Here is a 22531-nt window from a genome sequence, read left to right as displayed (position 1 = left end):
TGGAATAAATCGATGAATGTGAACTTCATTTCATTTTGTCATTTGTTTCTTCGTCAGTTTCATTAGGTGACTTTAATAACACTTAAAAATCAAATATCCCCTACTTTTTTTGAATAGTATATAATATTCAACTACTTTTATGTCCAGATTTAATTAAATTATTATTTTAACAAAACAAAGGGTTTTCTGTATTTTAAAATAATTTTGAAATGTTGTTTTTAATTACAATACACAGGCATGATTTATATCTTTAAAAAATAACCAAACAATATATCTAAAGATAAATAAATGTGTAAATACTTTTCCATTTGTTGATTTTAGTACTTTGTTTAACTGTTTGTTTTATATGTTTTTATATTTTACATTCTAACTATTTAAGCATTAATTATTGCACAACTGTTACAGCAAGATTTAAATAAATTATTGATATAACAGTTATTAAAAATTCAAAAAATGTTTTCTGTATTTTAAAAAAATATTGGTATTGAAATGTTGTTGTAAATTGCAATACACAGGCCTAATTTATATCTATTTAAACCTTTAATACTAGTCATTAAATAAAAGATTAATGTTTTAAATTTGTTTTCATTCTTTGTTTGGTGATAGGGTGAGTTGCCTGGGGGGAAATTTGGTCTTTGTTCAATATTTATAGGACATTTATGATACGAGTTATCTCCCCTTATACCTTTTTACCTGGGACCCCTATTTGAAATATCACGTTTATGCATTGTTTTTTTGGTTGAAATCAAATATGTCTATGCAATTATCAAATTTATGTATGATTTCTGATAATAAATTAAATTCAATATCAATAGAATGACGCTGTATTTTCAAAAAGACAAAAACATGCTACGATGTGCTACATTACTGCTTTGTGGGCGCTTATTATTGGTCCTGTGCAAATACAAATTGAGATATTTCCATAATTTTTTTTTCAAATGTTGCTATGCATTTTGGCAGTACACACAAAAAAAAATCATTCACCTGCAGTAATTTTATCATCCAAAATCACGACGTCAAAGTCATGTTAGCATGATAAATTGACCGAGACCCTGGGTAAATGGGTAATATTTTAAAAACTGGCAATATCTGAAGGTGGGAATATGGAATTTCCATCCCTAGAAACCTTGTATTATAAGAAAATGGCAACATTTTTTAGACCCAGGGGAGGCGCAACAAAAATCGATTTCTAAGCACATTTTCCCTATACAGACGGCACTCTAGCAGCTTCAACAGTGTAATTACAGTTCTTTATTGAAAAAGTCTTAAAGGTTTCCAAAAAGATCTCCTTAGCAAGGATATCATGGAGGGTTAGGCAGAATTTACCCTTAACTACATTCTGAAGGCACTTTATATTCCGGATGTTATACTCCTTTGCCTGCAGGAAATAAAGAGATTCGACACATATGGTTCAATTTCAGTAATTCACTTGCGCGTAGGAGTCTTTAGCAGTGGGAGGAAACTGGAGGACCCGGAGAAAACACACAAGATTGGATAGGCGACTCTACTCCTTGTCACGTACAACCAGGGAATCAAAACCACAACAGTTGACTCAATGACAGGCCTTATGATACAGCACGCACGTGCTAACCATTCGGTCATCCAACACCCCAGGAAATAAAGAATATCAACTGATGCTATCCCCAAAGAGGAGCGGTTTCATCAGGTATTAACTCCACAGTACTCTCTCTGTTGAGGTGGTTAGTTACACTAATAGTCCGGTCGCCAAACCCAATTTTTCAAGTGAACCTAGAAATTATATACAAAGTTTTTTTTATGACTGATTTTAGTAGCCTATGGTGTCCTCTTTCAGAATCTGCCGGGTGAACCTCAGTCACCTTTGAGCGTTTTGAGAAATTCAAGATGGCGTCCAAGACGGCCGCCTCATCAAATAATCCCCTATAGCTCCCATAGTATTTATTCCAGGATGATAATTTTGGTGACTAACCGTATGTTTTTGGGGTCAAGGAATACACTGAAATCATGTATTATGCTGTGGGGTTTTTGGTGACTAACCGTATGTTTTTGGGGTCAAGGAATACACTGAAATCATGTATTATGCTGTGGGGGGATTAGATGATATTAAAACCAAACATGCCAGACAATATGACCCTTTCACTAGTTAGCGGCGGTTGGGGGCAATTATTTCCCCGAACCAAACTAAATCTAGAGATAAACTATATATTTCTGGACATAAGAGCGTATGAGTGATAGGATAACACCACATACATCCTTATCAGGGAATTCAGGGCCACATGGGTTGGTCCTGAAAAGGGAGGCACAAGCTGATTGTTGAAAATTTAAAAAAACAAATTCTACTCGCAAAACAGGAACATAACTTCCACAAAACTAGATAATATCCAGTTTAATACTTTAGTCATGTTTCTGGCTGCAACCTGTGACAGCACAAGTGCAAAATATTGTATATTCTAAGCCCTCCCTAGTACAGCTACAAGCACACGTACTACACGAGCTGTCACTATTGCATCCACATCTGATGAGCCACATGGCAGACTCCGGACCAAGTTTACCGGTTGTGATGTTTTCAATTGAGTGTCCTTCTCCCAGCAATACAGTTCCGGATCAAGTTCCGACGGATTCCGATCTTCCAGTGAACGCCACTCAATAGCTTAGCGATGTCATATTTTTATGTTCACTGCAAATGCATCATTTGTTGGAGCTAGACTACATGGTTTAGGTGGGGATGATGTCGATACATTTCCAGTTTTAGATGCCTGATACCTTCCAGCGTGTTTTAAGTCATCGATTTGCAAGAGCTCGTCCAAAATCACCAATCCAGGAAAGAACAACCGTTGACATTGGTCAAACTATGTAGAAGCACATGTCAATTATCATTGAAATCCTGCCAGCTCATTCTCTTACTGGATGTGACACGGGTACATGCGGCTATGTCGTGTGGAAATCAACAGTTTTGAAAGTGGTTAGAGCGTGATTGTATTCTCTCTCACCCCAATCGTCGGAGTAATAGACACTCCAATAGAATCATTGCTCACACAGTTACACAGGCCACTGTATTTATGTCAGCTTTTTTATAAACAGAATGTCTGAAACACGCTGGAGGGTGTGGACATCTAAAACTGGAAATGTATCGTCATTATTCTCCACCCAAACCATGTAATCTTGTTCAACGAATGATACATTTGCAGAGAACGTAAAAAGCTATTGTGTGGCGTTCACTGGAAGATCGGAATCCATCTTAACTTGAAGATCGGAATCCATCTAAACTTGATCTGGAACAGTATTGCTGGGAGAAAGATACCAAATTGAAACATTACAACCGGTAAACTTGCTCCGGAGTCTGCCATGTGGCTCATCAGATGTGGATGCAGTAGTGACAGCTCATGTAGTACGTGTGCTTGTAGCTGCACTAGGGATGGCTTAGAATATACAATATTTTGCGCCTGTGCTGTCACAGGTTGCAGCCAGAAACACGACTAAAGTATTAAACAGGATATTACCTAGTTTTGTGGAAGTTATGTTCCTGTTTTGCAGTTAGAAATGTTTTTTTTTAAATGTTCAACAATCAGCTTGTGTCTCCATTTTCAGGATCGACCCATGTGGCCCCGGAGCCCCTGATAGGGCTGTATTTGGTGTTATCCTATCACTCATACGCTCCTATGGCCAGAAATATATAGTTTGTCTCTAGATTTAGTTTGGTTCGGTGAAATAATCGCCCCCAACCGCCGATAACGAGTTAAAGGGTAATATTGTCTGGCATGTTTGATTTTAATTTCATCTAATCCCCCCACAACATAATTAATGATTTCAGTGTATTCCTTGACCCCAGAAACATACGGTTAGACACCAAAATTATCATCCTAGAATAAATACTATGGGAGCTATAGGGAATTATTTGATGTGGCGGCCGTCTTGGATGCCATCTTGAATTTCTCAAAACGCTCAAGGGTGACCGAGGTTCACCCGGCAGATTCTGAACGAGGGCACCCTAGGCTACTAAAATCAATCATAAAAAAAACTTTGTATACAATTTCCAGGTTCAGTCATAGGTCTGCCGGACTATAATATCCCCATCGGGATTTCTTGTCATCTTTGTTGATTTAGCGTAGCTCATTATCAAGAAATCATTTATTATAAAATTTCCCTATTTTTTTTTTATTATTATTATTATTAATGTTAATGTTTATGGGCAGACTGACATGACGGACATTCAGACAATTAAAAAATAGTGAAACATGATGATCATGTCATGGCCATCATGGCAATCAACAGAAAAGGTTTTATGTTTTAGTTTATGTATAGCAGTTGCTAATGTGATATTAAGCCAGTTTCAGGAAATTTGGCGGGTGATTAAGCTGTCAAATTGTAATTATAAAATACCTTTTTTTAAAGAAGATAAATGATGTTAGACATCATATACTAACAAACAATATGAGAATACTTTATAACAAAAACATCGGTGAACAATCTAAAATCATAACCGCAATTAAGAACGAGTCCGTGAGAAGACCATGCAAATTCTGCAAAAAGTGATAAGGCAGCAGGAAACCGATTTTGATCAAACTTGGTGGTTGGTACCCCGGGGGCCCCCAGACCCCACAGAAAATAAAGTAGGTCTCTGCTCCGCCTGATTGCGGAGCTTGGTCGCCCCGATTTTTTGGGTTTAAAACAACGCTATTTTCAGTGAGAAAAATACCATACTTTTGATGGCAACTGCGGCACACATTTTTCGAGACTGTTCATAATGAAGTATGAACCACCTTGGGTTCCCCTCAATATATGCCCAATATCAACGAAGTTCAAGTTGGAGTGTAGAAATGAGACTAGTTTGAAAAACCTAGGTATCCAAAACACTGAAATTAGACCCATTTTAAAACGCGTTTTTCTCGACTGCGGCGGGGTGCATGGTCGACATCGACCTTGAGGGCTGAAGTATATTAGTGACACATAATTTATCTGAAAAAAGTTTCACTGCATCGGATCTATGCAAATCACAGGAACCCTGGAAACTTTGGGTATTTACTCGCTCTCATCTCACAAATTCAACAAATTGCGCATGTTTTATATTAGATACTTGTAGATCACATTCACTCGGTCGATTGTTTCATACTTTATTCGATTCTGTTCACTATTATTATTGATCATATCATCATATTCATTGCAGTGTGTGCTGTATATTCATTTATGACCATATATTGAGGACATCAACTCTGAATTAAGCATTCATGATCCTGACTCTCTTCATTTCTTTGACATCCAGTCTCTTTTAAAATGTTGTGAAAAGAGAACTGTCAGTATGCTGTGCCACTTTTTGCATTCACGATTGTAACGTTTTATACTATGTATTTTCATTTAGTGTGTTGAATCCAGTGTCCTTTTTCACGAGTACACTGTATAAAGCGAAACGGTGTGAAATCAAAAAATTCGAACCGAATGGTGATATGAGATACAGGCCTATATGTATTACTAGTTATAATATTGCTAGTAACTGTATATGTATGATATGTACATAATATATATGGAATACTATTCAAATTAATGATAACTTTACATTTCGTATATTTCTTTTTATCATCGTCTCATATACTCAGATCAAGTTTGCGGCGATGTTTTTGGCCATATTCCCTTGACGTCTCTGTAAAAACGTGTGGTAATGACAGAATCGTAATGGACATGTGATGACCTTTTCAGCGATATGTCACATGGGTATATTAGTGTCAAGTCCAAGAAACCGGAAGTGACGTCACTGATACCGGAAGTGCCCTTCTCGGCTTTGTATTACCGTGGGGAAGCTACATTCGAAATTTCATCTTGATGTATGGCAGAAAAGTTGACAATAACTTAACTTACATCGTATCCGAAAGTGTTGTAATATCTGCCGAGTGTGCCTACTTTCAACACTCGCTCCGAAAAACTGCATCCAATATTATTGTTGATATATATAGTGGAGATAAAGTACTAAAAGCACATGTATTCACCCTCGCTCCCACCCCCGCCGCAGTGAAGAGAAACGTGTCGAAACATAGCCTATTTTATTTGATGCCATGGACTTCATGTATCGAAACTCTAACCCAGGCTCTATGGCTGGATTCAAGTGAAAATAATTTTGTGGAAAATTTCAAGGGACAGTAGGCCTACAAAATCCCTAAAAAGAATTTCGTTCAGGTGAGTATCCGTTGTGTGAGTGAGACTTAAAATTTAGTTAAGAAATGCATTAAAATTAGCCATTACTTTTAAGAAAATAACGAAAAATAATTTCTGTGGGTACTGGTGGGATTTGGATCGCAATATGCCCGCATGTGCATCTGGGGGTCCTAAGGAACCAACAGTGGTGGTATGGTCCGGATTCATGATTTAGGGCCTTGTCACATTTTGCATGCTTTTCTCACGAACACGTTCTTAACTAACAATACGAATATACTTTACTACAAAAACATCGGTGAACTGACCTAAAGTCGAAAATCATAACGCCAATAAACAAACAATACGAATATGTAGCGGTGAACTAATCTTGGTCATAATAGGTAATCAACAAAAATCGACGAGTAAAATTTATTTATTCCATACATTATTGTTTATTTAACAATAAGCAAGTGTTTAACAGTTTATTTAACCATAAGTACAACTCAGTTAATTCACTGCTATTATAAAGATAGGTTGCCAGGCAACGAAACATACGCCCACAGCAGCTAAATCGTCCGGGCAGTCAACAAGTGTTGTCGCATATTTTTACTTCTTTCGGTAATGAAACATTTATAATACACTCATTAAGTAATTATCAGAAAACCATTAAAATTTGTTTGGTTTTTAATATCATGGATTTAGCTGTTCAAGTCAAAATAATCATTGAAAATCAATATACTTGTTCGTCTCAGGCCCTTAAACTCTGTGTATCAATCTGAAGTCAATCGGATGATAACTTTAGCCTCTAGAGCGTCACAAGATTTTTCAAAGTGATCAAGGGCCATAACTGTGACAGCAATTATCGAAAATCACTGAAAATGAATAGACTTCTTTGTCTCATGACCTTAAACACTGTGTATAAATTTAAAGTCAATCGAATATTAACTTTGGCCTTTAGAGCGTCCACAAGATTTTTCAAAGTGATCAAGGGCCATAACTGTGACAGCAATTATCGAAAATCACTGAAAATGAATAGACTTCTTTGTCTCATGACCTTAAACACTGTGTATAAATTTAAAGTCAATCGAATATTAACTTTGGCCTTTAGAGCGTCCACAAGATTTTTTGAAGTGATCAAGGGCCATAACTCTGGCAGTAATTATCGAAAATCGCTGAAAATGAATAGACTTCTTTTTCTCATGACTTTAAACACTGAGTATAAATTTAAAGTCAATCGGATATTAACTTTAGCCTCTAGAGCATCCACAAGATTTTTCAAAGTGATCAAGGGCCATAACTCTGGCAGTAATTATCTGAAATCGTTGAAAATCAATAGGCTTCATCGTCTCATGACCGTAAACACTGTGTATAAATTTAAAGTCAATCGGATATTAATTTGACCTGTAGAGCGTCCACAAGATTTTTTGAAGTGATCAAGGGCCATAACTCTGGCAGTAATTATCGGAAATCGCTGAAAATCAATAGGCTTCTTCGTCTCATGCCCTTAAACACTGTGTATAAATTTAAAGTCAATCGAATATTAACTTTCGCCTCTAGAGCGTCCACAAGATTTTTTGAAGTGATCAAGGGATATAACTCTGGCAGTAATTATCGGAAATCACTGAAAATCAATAGGCTTCTTCGTCTCATGACCTTAAACACTGTGTATAACTCTGGCAGTAATTATCGGAAATTGCTGAAAATCAATAGGATTCTTCGCCTCATGACCTTAAACACTATGCATAAATTTAAAGTCAATCGAATATTAACTTTGGCCTCTAGAGCGTCCACAAGATTTTTTGAAGTGATCAAGGGATATAACTCTGGTAGTAATTATCGGAAATCACTGAAAATCAATAGGCTTCTTCGTCTCATGACCTTAAACACTGTGTATAAAGTTAACGTCAATTGGATATTAACTTTGACCTCTAGAGCGTCCACAAGATTTTTTGAAGTGATCAAGGGACATAACTCTGGCAGTAATTATCGGAAATCACTGAAAATCAAGAGGCTTCTTCGCTTCATGACCTTAAACACTGTGTATAAATTTAAAGTCAATCAGATATTAACTTTAGCCTCTAGAGCGTCCACAAGATTTTTTGAAGTGATCAAGGGCCATAACTCTGGCAGTAATTATCGGAAATCGCTGAAAATCAATAGGATTCTTCGTTTCATGGCCTTAAACACTGTATATAAATTTAAAGTCAATTGGATATTAACTTTAGCCTCTAGAGCGTCCACAAGCAATTGTGGACGCCGGACGGACGGACGGACGGGGGCGACGACAATATGCAACCACATTTCAATGTGGGCTTAAAAAACCAGGGGGATGAAACAGCCTGATAAAAAAAATAGGTTGGGATGAAACAGCCCGAGGTGGAACGGTTGTGGGATGAACTGACCCGCACCCCATTCAAGTACACATAACCAGAAGTCAACCTCACAAACTATTAACATGAAACACATGGTTATTAAAAGGATTCACCAAAGATAAAACATTATTGGCAGTTATGGTTCTTTATCATCAATTTCCGTTAAAGTAACATATTTTTAAAAAAAATAATAATATGCTGATGAATTTATTTCAAAATGACCTACACAAAAACAAAAGTAACTAGAACTGCGATGCAGTAGTGACGGGTTTCACCGGTGCCCTGTTACTCTTGAACTTATGTCACTTGCAGTGCCATGTTACCCTTGAAATTATGTCACTTTCGGTACCAATGAAACTGTTAAACAGATTTCCACATAAGCATTGCACAGTGTCATATAATGGACACAGAATCAACCAAATCCAGCAATATCAATTACATTTATACATTTGTGACCGGTCATAGCATAGTGAGTCGCAATGAGGAAATTTTGAAACCAGCGGCTGCCAGGCAGGATACCCCACATTTTGCAAGAGATGGATAGAGAACAATCTAAAAACAAACAGGATTTTTTGTACAATCAGGGGCAATAATCCAGAAAGTTATGGCTGAAATGTGCAAATATCAAAAGGGACTGAGATCTTTGGGATATAAAGATATGATTTAAATTTCATCAGAATCAGACAAAAATTGTGACCTCTTGAGGGTTGTCAACCTTCGTATTGCATACTTTTACACAATTTGCATACAAAGCGCAGCCATTTTGTTGGGCAGTTTCATTTTGAAATTGCCCGATTTCACCTCTGGAGAATCCGCAAGCTAAAAATGCCATTTTTTGAACAATCAGGGGCCATAATCCAGGAAGTTAAGTTCAGGTATCCGCGATTATCCGGCAATACTATATACCGGAAAACACTAGATACCGGAAAACACACTAAATACTGCAAAATACCCTAAACAGGTAACCCTGAGACTAGCACCCTAAATAGGTAACCGGGAGCCTGGTTCTGTGTGCCTGGGTTAGGGTTAGTTTTCGGTTTATAGTATAGCCCTTCTCCGGGTTACCTATTTAGGGTGGTTTCCGGTATTTAGTGTTTTCCCTGTGTTTTTCGGTATTCAGTATAACATGGTGTTTTCCGGTAGTTTTCCGGTATATAGTATAGCCCACAATTATCAAAAGGATCCATGATTTTAGTGTGTAATGGTGATATATTCACACATTTTTTTTAATCAGATAAAAATTGTGACTTCTACAAGGACCACAAGCTAAAAACGCGATTTTTTGTACAATCAAGGGCCATAATTCAGGAAGTTACTATCCGATATGCCGAAAATAGAAAGGAACCAAGATATTTGGGTTATTAACTTACATTTCAAGTTTCATCAAAATCAAAAGAAAATTGTGACCTCTATATCAAGAGGGTCCACAACATTGATATACCATATTTTTACACTATTTGAGGACGCGGGGCGGCCATTTTGTCTGTCAGTTTTGGTCCGATATTTATGCAATTCAAACTCAACTATCCTTAGGGTGTAATGGTGATATATTTGAAAGTTTTTTTTAAATCGGATAAAATTTATGACCTCTATAGGGTCGACAAGCTAAAAATGTGATTTTTTCGTACAATCAGGGGTCATAATTCAGGAAGCTACAGTCAGATATGTGCGAATATCGAAAGGAAACAAGATCTTTGGGTTATAAACTTCATTTTAAGTTTCAACAAAATCGGCTAAAAATTGTGACCTCTATGGGGTCCACAACCTTGATATACCATATTTGAGAACGATCGATGGCCTTAGGGTGTAACAGTGATATACTAAAATGATTTTTTTAAGTCGGATAAAAATAATGACCTCTATAGGGTCCACAAGCTAAAAATGTGATTTTTCTTACAATCAGGGGCTATAATTCAAGAAGTTATTGTCCGATATGCGCGAATATCGAAAGGAACCAAGATCTTTGGGTTATAAACTTACATTTCAATTTGAACAGAATCGGATGAAAATTGTGACCTCTATAGGATCCACAACCTTGGTAATGACAAACCACGATAAGGTGTAAACTTTAGATGAAAAGGCAGTTAAATTTAGATTAATTTTTCCAATTACAGTCTGGATTAATGCTTTGATTGCTCAAATGCTATTGTTTTATCACTTCCCACTTCCATTATTTGTGATTGTTTTTAGTGGTTAGTGTGCATACATATAAATAAATACAATTTGCTTTTTGTTATTAATTTATCATAGTTATTTTTTTAATACCATACTAGTACATATATTGTAATAGTGATAAATGTACCTTTTGTTTAATGCAATGTTGGTTTTTTCTGACACTATTTAATCAAAATATTTACATATTATAAAAGTACACTATATGATTGTGGGATCTGAAAACAAGCCGGGGCTTATATAAATTCATCTCCCGAGGACATTATTTACAATAAAATATAAATACTTTGTATAAGATTGTAATCATAAATAACAAACTGGTATAAAATTACAAGGTAAAAGTGTTTACTCTCATTTAATTAATCAAAACGTTGGATATAGTATAAATCAGTTAAAGTACGGAACGTAGTAGAAACGTAGTGGGGTTAGCGAAATGATTATCTGATGTTCATAGCACTGAAAGGGTATGCAAAACTCTGGTTGTGGTAGGACAAAGAAAATATTATTGCGAAGGGAGGCATCTGGCGTGCGATGGTGTTACATGGTTAGCCCTGTGTGACCTGTTTGAAAATGGGCGTCAGCTTGTATATAGAGATTTACAGATAGGTACTTTTTGGCGCCAGTGAGAAGTATCACAAGATTATCGTCGTGCAACATTACATTGCGGGGTTGACTTCTCTGCTGGTGATTCATTTGTGATTTAAAGAAGATACATTACCTAGGATGTGTGTTACTTGTCTACGATATCACCTCAGGTGGAACTGTACGTAAAACTCCAGGAACGAACGAATAGGATGTGATTTACGTATTTCAAATTAAAAAGATAGGTTGCCAGGCAACGAAACATCTGATGATGTTACTGTTTTATTTACGGCGATTTTAATATTGATATGTTAGCAAAGCAGAATACTTTTTTACATAATGCTATGATTATATTAGATCTTAACCAGGTTATCAAAGAACCAACTCGGTATGATGATTATGGGAAAAATAGTCTTATTGATTTAATTCTAACAAACTCGAAACATTTTATAGTCGAATCCGGTTGTCTTGATCATTTTTGTAGCGACCATTGTCCGATTTTTAGTAGACTAGCATTTAATTCACCCCATTATAAAAGCTTTCAAAGAATTATTTGGGATTATGGGAACATGGACCACGACAACCTTATCTTGGATGCATCTAATATAGCTTGGTACGATCTATTTGATGTAAATAATGTTAGTAAAGCGTGTCTCGACTTCACAAGTGAGTTAATTAAGTTAGCCAAAAAGAATATTCCAAACAAATTAGTAACAATAAGACCAAATGATAAACCATGGATGAATTCTAAAATTAGGAAAATGAAAAGACGGAAAAACAAAATCCATAGAAAAGCAAAATTATCTGGGAATCCTATAGATTGGGCAAACTTTCGCAAGATTAGAAATGATCACATATCCTTAATAAGGAAGAGCAAAAAAGATTATTTTGAGAGACTAGATGATAGAATTAACAATAAAGCTAACTTCGGCACAAAGGATTGGTGAAATTTAGTTAATTCATATGTGAAGTCAAAACCTGCGGTCAACAACGAACTGACACCTCTACAAGTAAATAACCACACCCACTTTACACCACTGGACAAGGTAAACGCCCTAAATGACTTTTTTATTAACCAGTCTAAACTTAACGACGATAATAATAACTTGCCTGTTCTTCAACAAAACCTAAACTCTCTTACAGAGATCGTACTAAGCCCAAAAGAAGTTAAAGATATCATTCTATGTTTAGATACTTCAAAAGCTAAAGGCCCTGATGATATCAGTGGGAAAATAGTAGCAAATGTAGTAGCAATTTTCAATAAAGGATCTCCTCATCAATGCGGAAACTATAGACCTGTATCATTATTAAGCATTGTTGTAAAAATATTCGAAAAATGCATATATAAGCATGTCTTTAACTTCTTTTGTGAAAACAATATACTAACTTCGTTTCAAAGTGGCTTCTTAAAGGGAGATAGCGCTATCAACCAACTAATTGACTTTTGACTTAACTCACACTTTTTGATAAGCCATAGATCATAGATCTGGCACGCTGGACTCTGTCATAAGCTGAGGGCGTCTGGTGTAAGAGGCGGGGCTGCTTGATTGGTTTATTGATTATTTAAAAAATAGAAAGAAAGTAGTAGTTGTTAGTGGTGCCTCCTCTGACCCCAGAATTGTCCCTGCCGGTGTCCCACAGGGCTCGGTTCTCGGTCCTCTTTTATTTCTGTTATACATTAATGATATTGTAAATGATATTAACTCGAATATTAGACTGTTTGCAGATGATACTTCCCTGTATTTACAAATAACGAATCCTCAGGCAGACGCGGCTATCCTGAATAATGATTTGATAACTATTAATAACTGGTCAAGGACATGGCTTGTAACTTTCAACCCCCTAAAAACTGAAACAATAACTTTTTAAACTAAAATACATTTAACTAGACCACACTTGTACTTGGACACTGTGCAAATAAAAGTAGTATCGGAGCATAAACAACTTGGGCTAAACTTTCAACCAAATTGCAAATGGGATGTCCATATAAATCATATCTGTAATAAAGTAGGGAAACTTATCAATTGTTTTAGATCATTAAAATATCGACTTAACAGAAAATCATTAAACATCATCTATACTTCTTTTATTTTACCACATTTTGATTATGCTGACGTAATTTGGGCTGGTTGTTCAAACAAATTAGTTTCACAATTAGAAACTTTACAGTTAGATGCACTAAGGACTATTTGTGGAGCGGTTAGAGGTACAAGCCATGCAAAACTCTATAAAGAAACAGGATTTGTTCCATTAGCTGAATGTTGACGAAGACACAAATTCAATGGTCTAGCTCCTTCATATATTTCTAACCTTATTTTAAAGAAAAAATCACCATATCATCTAAGAAACTGTAATAATTTCGAAGAGTACTTTTGTAGAACAAACATTTTTTCAAATTCATTTATTCCGTCGACGATCAGAGAATGGAACACATTGGAACCCGAAGTACAAAATTCAAATTCTGTCTCATCATTAGTTTCAAGCTTGATTAAAAACGACCATATTATTCCACAGTACTATTATATTGGAGATAGAAAAAATCAAATAATACATAGTAAACTGAGATTAGGCTGCAGTGATTTAAATGGTCATAAGTTTTTGAGACATTTAACGGATAGCCCTGTCTGCGCGTGTGGTCACTATTTTGAAGATTGTTATCATTATCTACTAGTATGTTCCTTGCATTCGGGTGCCCGAGGTCAAACTATTGGTTTACTAAAGCAGCAATTTCAAGATATTAGTATTTTATTAAATGGTCAGTTTGTCCTCTCAGTTGATCAAAATGAGTTCATTTTTAACACTGTTCATAATTTCTTAAAATTGTCAAAACGTTTCTAACTTCCAAATCATCCCGTCTGTTATTGATTTATTTACTCTATACATAATATACCAAATAATACTTCACGTTTAGATAGGTTTTATATGGAGGGGAGGGGGTTTGCGGCCATATTAATATAAAGTAATGGTACCATATTAATATAAAGTAATGGAACGGACAACTGTATATATGTATAAATGTTTAGTTTATATTTAAATCTCAAATAATTTTATATTTTTATATGATCTTGTTGTATATATGTTCTGTATGTACATAAATTAAACTGTTCCCCAATCCATTTTCAAATGAAATAAAATACTGTTTACAAAAAGATGATAACTTTAGCCTCTAGAGCGTCACAAGATTTCTCAAAGTGATCAAGGGCCATAACTTTGGTAGTAAAATCAAATGGGGCTTAACGTCCTACTCCTATGCTGGGCTAATGAAGACGGGCGTATGCCATACAGTATGCTATGAGGGAAATTTTGACCGGGCAGCGGCACTATCGCCTACTCTTATATCGAATTCCAACTGCCAAGTGATCTTTTACGTGCATTCCTATGTATACACGGGACCTCGGTTTTTCGTATCATCTGAAGGACTAGACAGCTGTCCTTCTCAGGCCCTCCGTCCTGCATCACTGACAAGGGGGAACCACGCCGGAAAATCTGCATGAACTTTCTTGGCCAATGCAGGGATCGAACACCCGACCTCCAGGCTAGCGAGCCAGTGTCTTACCCACGTGATCCCCCAACTTTGGCAGTAATTATCAGAAATCGTTGAAAATGAATAGTATTCTTTGCCTCATGAGTTTTTGCCTCTAGAGCGTCCACAAGATTTTTCAAAGTGATCAATGGCTGACATTTTCGTTTGCGCGCGTACAAACGTACAGCATCTATTATTATTATTATTATTATTTTATTATACATACATTTCTATAGCGCTACTTCCAAAACCGTGTTCAGAAGCGCTTTACAATATGATACACACAAAATTGAGATAAAATTCAAAAAATTAGAAATAAAAGTTAAAATCTGTTAAATATAAAATATAAAATAAATTTGAACAAAATATAGAAATGACAAAAGTTAAAAATCTGTTAAATATAAAATATATTTCATCTAAAATATATATAACAACAGACAGTATCAGTAGCTAGTTAAAAGCTTTCTTAAACAAAAAAAGTTTTAAGTTGACTCTTAAAAACGGGTAAAGACACACTGCTGCGAATAATATAAGGAAGTTTATTCCACAGTTTAGGTGAGGCAACTGAAAAGGCTTTATCACCAAAAGAAACAAGATTTGCTTTTTTCTCAACAAGGAGGTAACAATCTTCAGAAGATCTTAATTGACGACTAGGTTTATATAAGTATATAAGATCTGATAAATAGGAAGGGATCAAATTATTTGAACACTTATAGGTTAAAAGTAAAATCTTATATTCTATTTGAATAACAATTGGTAACCAATGCAACTCATAAAGTACAGGTGTAATATGATCTCGATAAGATGATCCTGAAATAAGACGGGCTGCAGAATTCTGTAGTTTTTGTAACTTATCAAGATGTTTAGCTGGAGTGCCGTATAAGAGTGAGTTAGAATTATCAATTCGAGAAGTAACAAGGGAGTTAATTAAGGTTTTCATTGCACCTAATACAATACTTCGAATGCAACACAACAAGATGGGAATATGTCTCGACGATTCTGACTTACATTGAACACTCTCTAGAATAAATGTAAAAGCAGATTTACGGGGGACAAAAATCCTGTACATTGAGAGGATAATCGCCATGATGGGGCATGATTAAATCGATACCAATTTTTTAAGCCCCCCCCCCTCTCTCTATTCCTAATGTAGAAATACTATATAATCTTTCATGAAACAATATTGACAAAAACTCTCGGAATGGGGAACACACGTCACAAGGATATTTTAAAATCATGCTAAGTTAAAACAAAAATAAAAGTGGTACTGGTAGGCCTACTACTGCCAGTAGTAGCCTACACTGGACTGGTAATTTTAATTATTTTTTTGTTACGTTACTTATTATTTCTTTTTGTAGGCTACATATTCAATTTTGGTTTAATTACATAAATAAGGTTAGATATGGTTACCATTGCTTGTGTATATTTTATCTATTATCCATTTAATGCAATTTTTGTATTGTTGGGCCTGCAGTTCATTGTATCATTTCTAAATTAATTACGCTTGGAAGTGCGAATTTACGCGTTTTTGGAAATCTACTGCCAAATCATGGTTTCTACTGCATTTTTTACACTACCCTACTGCATTTCTGCCCTGAGGGGTTGACGGGTCTGTTAATCGCTCTCGACTATTTTTCAAGATTTTGTTAATTCGGCAATATAATACCATGATCTAGTAGAAGAATGATGAATTTTTGAAAATGAAATGAAATGAAATTGTGTAGTAGTCATATACATCTGTCTATACTTGACAATGAATCAAGCGATATTACAAAAATACAAAAACAAATAGTATATGAGTGTAAGGTGAAGTAAGGTCACTATTGTAGCATACTACCCGCATTGTTTCGTTTGATTAGACCTAATCTCACTCAACACTGCCGTAATGAAAGCAAATTTCAGTTCCAAATTATGACTGGTCAATATTTCAATTAACAACCAATACCTAACTGCTTAACAATATCATTTGGGGTTAAACAGAGTTCTAAATATGTTTACATAACGTTACGTCATCATTCACGAAATTTATTATGCCCAATTAACCAGTGTATAGCCGAATATTGCAGAAAAACTAATTGCGTGACAAACGAGGCTATCAAAACAGCTACAATGTAAACAATACTGTTTGAAGACGAACAATATTTTCACCGTTTTTAAAACCTGCAATCACTGTCCAAAGTTTTAGGGAAGACCCCAGATTAAATGAAAGACTGTACTTAGGAGCAATTTGATTAAACAGGAAGCATATACACACTCCCTCAAAAACATAAGTATCAGAAGTCAATCCAGCAATTGCCAGAGCGGTATTTCTCGGGCTATTGCTTCAGGAATATGCTATTGTAGTTTCTTTCTGATAAATGGCTACTAAACCGCATTTTATTTGTGCAAAAAACAAGAAAATGTAAATAATAGTTGTAAATTGTGCTATTTTAATATCAGAAATATAGGTAAAATACGTAAATGTGTAATTGTAAAGGCTACTAAGTCACTTGTTAATTCTCTGGTCACTTCTCGATTAGATAACTTTAATTCACTTTTAGTTGGTTTACCGTTAAAGCTCATAGATAAATTACAAAAAGTAAAGAATACTGCAGCTAGACTTGTTACTTTAACTTAGAAATGTGACCACATAACTCCTGTTTTATATAATTTACACTGGTTACCTGTTAAATATCAAATTGATTATAAGATTTTACTAATTACTTTTTAATGTTTAAATAATTTAGCTCCTGTTTACTTCTCAGATCTTTTAGAACTTTATACACCTGTCTGAACATTACGTACATCAGATAAACTACTTTTAAAGCCCAAAACTGTTCAACTAGTCTCTTATGGTCAGCGCTCTTTTAGTTATCAAGCACCTGTTTTATGGAATAATCTACCATAATGTCCATAATCTTGTTGTTTATTTATGATTACATTGTCACTTTGTAAAGTGCCCTTGAACATGTTATATGAAAGAGCGCACTGTAAATATGCTGTAATAATAATAATAATAATAATAATGTACAGAGCAGTGATGGGATTTTGCCCGTATATTCCGGACATGTCCGACACTATTGTCTGAACTTCCAAAATTGTCCGACCAGGAATATGCCCAATCGGACATCAAGATATGGTGAATAATATTCAAAATTCCAAAGTGTGTAACTACCACTCAACCCGATTATCGTTAATAATAGGCTGGAATGATTAGGGATTTAAGTGATTAACGTATTTATTGTGTTATACTGTCTATACACCCACCTTGATTAGCTACTTAATCTGCCATGATTGACTGGCTTAATCTTTTGTTGACAAGTGATTGACACATTTGATTGCCGAACGAAAATCGCTTACATGACAGTGCTTACTATGAAGCTATGTGCTATGAGTCACGTACGCCATATGCTGAAGGAATGTTACTGACAAATTTGATTACCGTACGGGAATTAAATATGAAAAATAGCGAGGTTCACCTATTGTTATTACGTACGACATTTGAATATTTTGTTGACACATGATTTTTAATTGTGGTATGAATCCGTCTGCTTATATATCGTTATGCCCCTTTATTTTCGGTAAAATGTCTGACAAGGAAAATTTTGAAACCCCATCACTGGTACAGAGTCATGTCCACTGCGCATACAATTAAATGAAATTTAATTAATACTGATAACAAGATGGGTTTTAAGTCTTGATGTAAAACAAGAAATGAAATGGGGTTTAACCCTCTCATGACTGGACCGCCCGCCATTTTGGATGCCTTATGACTCTGAACTGCCCGAAACCGCCCGATACGAGTCGCCTTCATATTTTGCGCTTTTATCGGAAATCACGTTCTTGTATCGGCGAGACGAGAGTTCAACTAACTTCCTTCGTTTATTAGCTAGAAAAAGGGGCGTAGCATTGACTAGTTTGCTATTGATGTTTACGGAGATATTTTGATTTTAAAGTCAGCGATCTTGACACAGATTTCCTTGTAATGGCTGCCAATATTGCCCACGAGTCTATTGAGGATTTTAGTGATAATTTCACAACTTCTGATGAAGAATTTGAAGGTTTTACATCGACAGACATTAAAAATAATCGACCACGTAGAAGAAATAGTTCAAACGCGGATATTTCTTCCGAAAGTGGCGACGATTTTGATGAAGCAAATGACGTTTTCTGGACGACCGTTGACTTGGTTTGGGAAGAGGATGATTTCGAGCCAGTAATTCTGTATGAATTTGAAAAGACACGCGAGTATGGGCCAACAAATAAATTAAATGTGGATGCTGAACCCCTCTCGTTTTTTCAACTTATTTTGGAACCAAATTTTTTTATTCAAATAAAAGATGAAACTAATAAATATGCCCGTCTTCGACAGCAAACAGATCCAGACTCTTCATGGAAGCCGGTAGAGGTAGACGACATTGAAACTTTTAATGGGATAACTATGTTGATGGGAATAAATAACTGAGCCATCATTGTTTCTCCCAGTGTAAACATCAAACGTGAACGCATATCCTGTAGATGGGCATGCCAACATCCACACTTTCACTCCACATTTGATCGGTTTCATGGGCATGAATTGAATGAAGCCTAGTCGTCCTTTGAATTTAACCATAGCTTCATCTACACTGACTTCTTTACCGGGAACAAAATTATCCAAAAATGTTTTTTCAAGGTGATCTAGCAATGGGCGAATCTTAAAAAGTTTATCATAATTTTCATCACCTTTTTCCGGTTGAGATGAACTGTCATTCAAATGAAGATAACGAAGAATAGATTGATATCGCTTGCGTGGTTTTTGGTGGTTTTTAAACTCTGCCATCGTAAATAGTTTCATTTTATACAAAATGAAGAGAACTTCACAACAAAAACCAGCAATGACTCACTTCCAGTTTCGATATCTTCTGGCCAAGCAACTCTGTGGTGGAAGACAAACCGTTCGACGTTTGCCACAAAAGAGGAAAATTGAAAAACTTTAAGTGTAGACAGTTTGTTAGGACATAAACTGGTAAAAATGCCAGGTCGGAAACGTGTATGTGTCATGTGTTCAGCACAAGGAAGGAAGACCGTGAAAGGGGGTGGTGTCCAGACGACCTTTGGGTGTGAACAGTGTAGTGTGAATTTGTGCAAATCAATGTGCTTTGCAAAATACCATGAACAGTTTTTATTAAAATAACAAAATTTTTTAAAAAAAACAAAAACAATTGTACATCAAATGGATTTATTGAGGGACTTATTCGGTTTTTTTTTTATGTCTTGTAATATAACTTTCATCTCAACTATCTACTTATTATTTAAAGACAACAAAATTTGCATATGGAGATTGGTAAGTTATTTTTCTTCAAAATAAAACAAACTTGTAATAGTAAATTTTCAATTGTTTTCGAGTTACAGGTGTTTTTTTATGAGACATACCAAAATATGGCGGCCATCTTGGAATTGTCTGGTAGTCTAAGACCAGCCAGAGCTTGGTGCCTGTGGTCATGAGAGGGTTAACATCCTACTGTTCTGCTTCTATGTAAAACAAGAAAGGGTTTGAGATGATTTAATGATCTCTGGAAGATTGTTCTGCAGTTTAGGTGCATTCACTGAGCTCGATCCATAACCAAATTTCCACCTTGAGCAACACAACTGATGATCTGTGTGTTCGATCGGAGGTTACTCCAGGGAACTTGTATTTGCATAAGGTTAGATAAGTATATTTGAGCTAAGCCATTCACACACTGATAGGTCAAAGACAGACTTTTGAAGATGATTCTTTCATTTACTGGCAGCCAATGCAGTGACTTCAGAACAGGAGTAATATGAGAGTATTTTGATGATCTGGTAAGAATTCGAGCTGCGGTATTTTGCATAAGTTGATTTTTTTTTTTAATATTGGCACTAGTGGTGCAAATGATGATACAAGCATTAAATTTGGCACAATTGTTCTCCAAGGGATACTTATCAAATCTTTCCGATTGGCCAATTGTAAATCCAAAATGGTGGCCATTTTTCAAGATTGCCGCCAAAATGGCCACACCGAGTTGATGTTTTGCTTAGAATACATATCTATTTTAATTTCTATAACAAATTTACATTGAAGACGTCTTTTTTCACATATAAAGCTTTGTCCCAGCTAGTACGTTTTCAAAGTTATGTACATATCTGTGCTGCGGGTCCTCGATCTGCTACTGTCCACATACGCAGCTGCAGAGTGATGTGCAGGGGAGCTCTGTCTGAGAGCACTTGCACCTTCCTTTGCAAACCTTCTTACAGGAACACTTTGTCAGTTCCTGACAGCACGCTGCAATCGGTGGTAGTGTTGTCCAATGTATTTCCCATGCCTCTCCTTTCTGTGTCCACCCCCATTCAGCCGGACTGCTCATATCTGGTTTACAGTTGGTTGCTTGGCCCCAGATGATCCCAGCCTGGTAGGCTGCACGCATTGCATGTTCTCTCAGGGCTGCCTGTGTTGGTGGAATTGAGTTGTACGGCCTCTGCTTGCGGGCAAACAGATCTAGTCTTGCTTCGTCCACACCAGTGGCTGCATTTGATCTGTCGTACATGAGGACAATGAATCTTTCCAGCCTCTGCATGTCAAGGTCTCAAATCAATGTTGGATGCTGGCTAAGATTGCTGAATGTTTCGGTAATGTCATCAAATACATTCCAAGTCTGCCACGCAGATTTCTTCGCTTTCCCACGGAAGGCTGACACATCACATCCAGTGAATGCGTGAAAGTACAAGATCCCTTTGGCTTTCTCCAGTCCTATTGCAGAAACTACCTCATGGACTGGAATCCATCGCATATGTGCCACTTGGCCGAAGGCAATCCACATTTCCTGAAGACCCAGTTCCTGTAAGGCTGGCAGTACAGATATTGCTATGACTAACACATTTGTGTCATTTGCCTTGATGATTATAGAATTGCTCCAGTCAATAGTTGCATCCCTGGCGTGAACAAATATTCGACTGTCAGCTTCTTCATGACAGCATGGGGACATAGTACCTAGAGACTTCACTGTGTTGCTGATGGCACCTTCTCCTTTTGTGACGATGACTGTGCTTGTCGTCTCTGCTTCACACATCTTTTCGGCAAGGAAGTGAAACAACTCAGTCTTGTTGCTGGGGTCACGAAGGAAGCTTTGCCAGTTTCCTGGCGTCTTACTTGTTCCTGTCACTCTTCTTCTGATTCCTTTCCCCCTTTTCGACCTAGTCTCAGATTTCAGACTTAACTTCTTATACACATCAAAGATTATGTCAACCCGTTTGTATCCAGTGACATAGGATTCCACATTTGGTATGATGTCTTCTTTAGCATAGTCATCAAATGTTTTTTAAGTACGTGGAGTTGAGGCATTGATAAGTGCTGAGCCGTCAATAATGATTGTGTCTCCTTTTGGTTCTGTCACTGGGACATTCACTTGCGCTTCAAGAATTTCAACCAGCTGTGACTTCTGACACGTATGAAGCTTGCCGCTGTCACTGAGAGATGCAGGGTATGACTGATTCTCGTGCTTGAAGAATTCTTGCAATTTACACTGTCTGTTCTGGCATGAGATGAACAGTCGCGAGAATAACTGACAGTCCTCTTTTAGGACTTTCTCCTTCGAAATTCCCCCAGTCTGCCCTTGTTTGACGAATGAAACAGGGTTTTTCTTGATTGGATTATAGAAAATACTTTCAGCTTCATCCTCTAGCCCGTTCATAAATGATAGGAACTGTTCTTTGCCTCGCTGGTGATGTGTAGCTACCATTTCAGCTAGAGTTGGGTCTGCAATATTCTTTGTGTCCAACACCATCAGGTTTGCTGATTCTTCTT

This window comes from Patella vulgata, chromosome 1, assembly GCF_932274485.2.
Source record: "Patella vulgata chromosome 1, xgPatVulg1.2, whole genome shotgun sequence".
In the NCBI taxonomy this organism is placed as follows: domain Eukaryota; kingdom Metazoa; phylum Mollusca; class Gastropoda; family Patellidae; genus Patella; species Patella vulgata.
Note: the sequence above shows the minus strand (reverse complement) of the source record.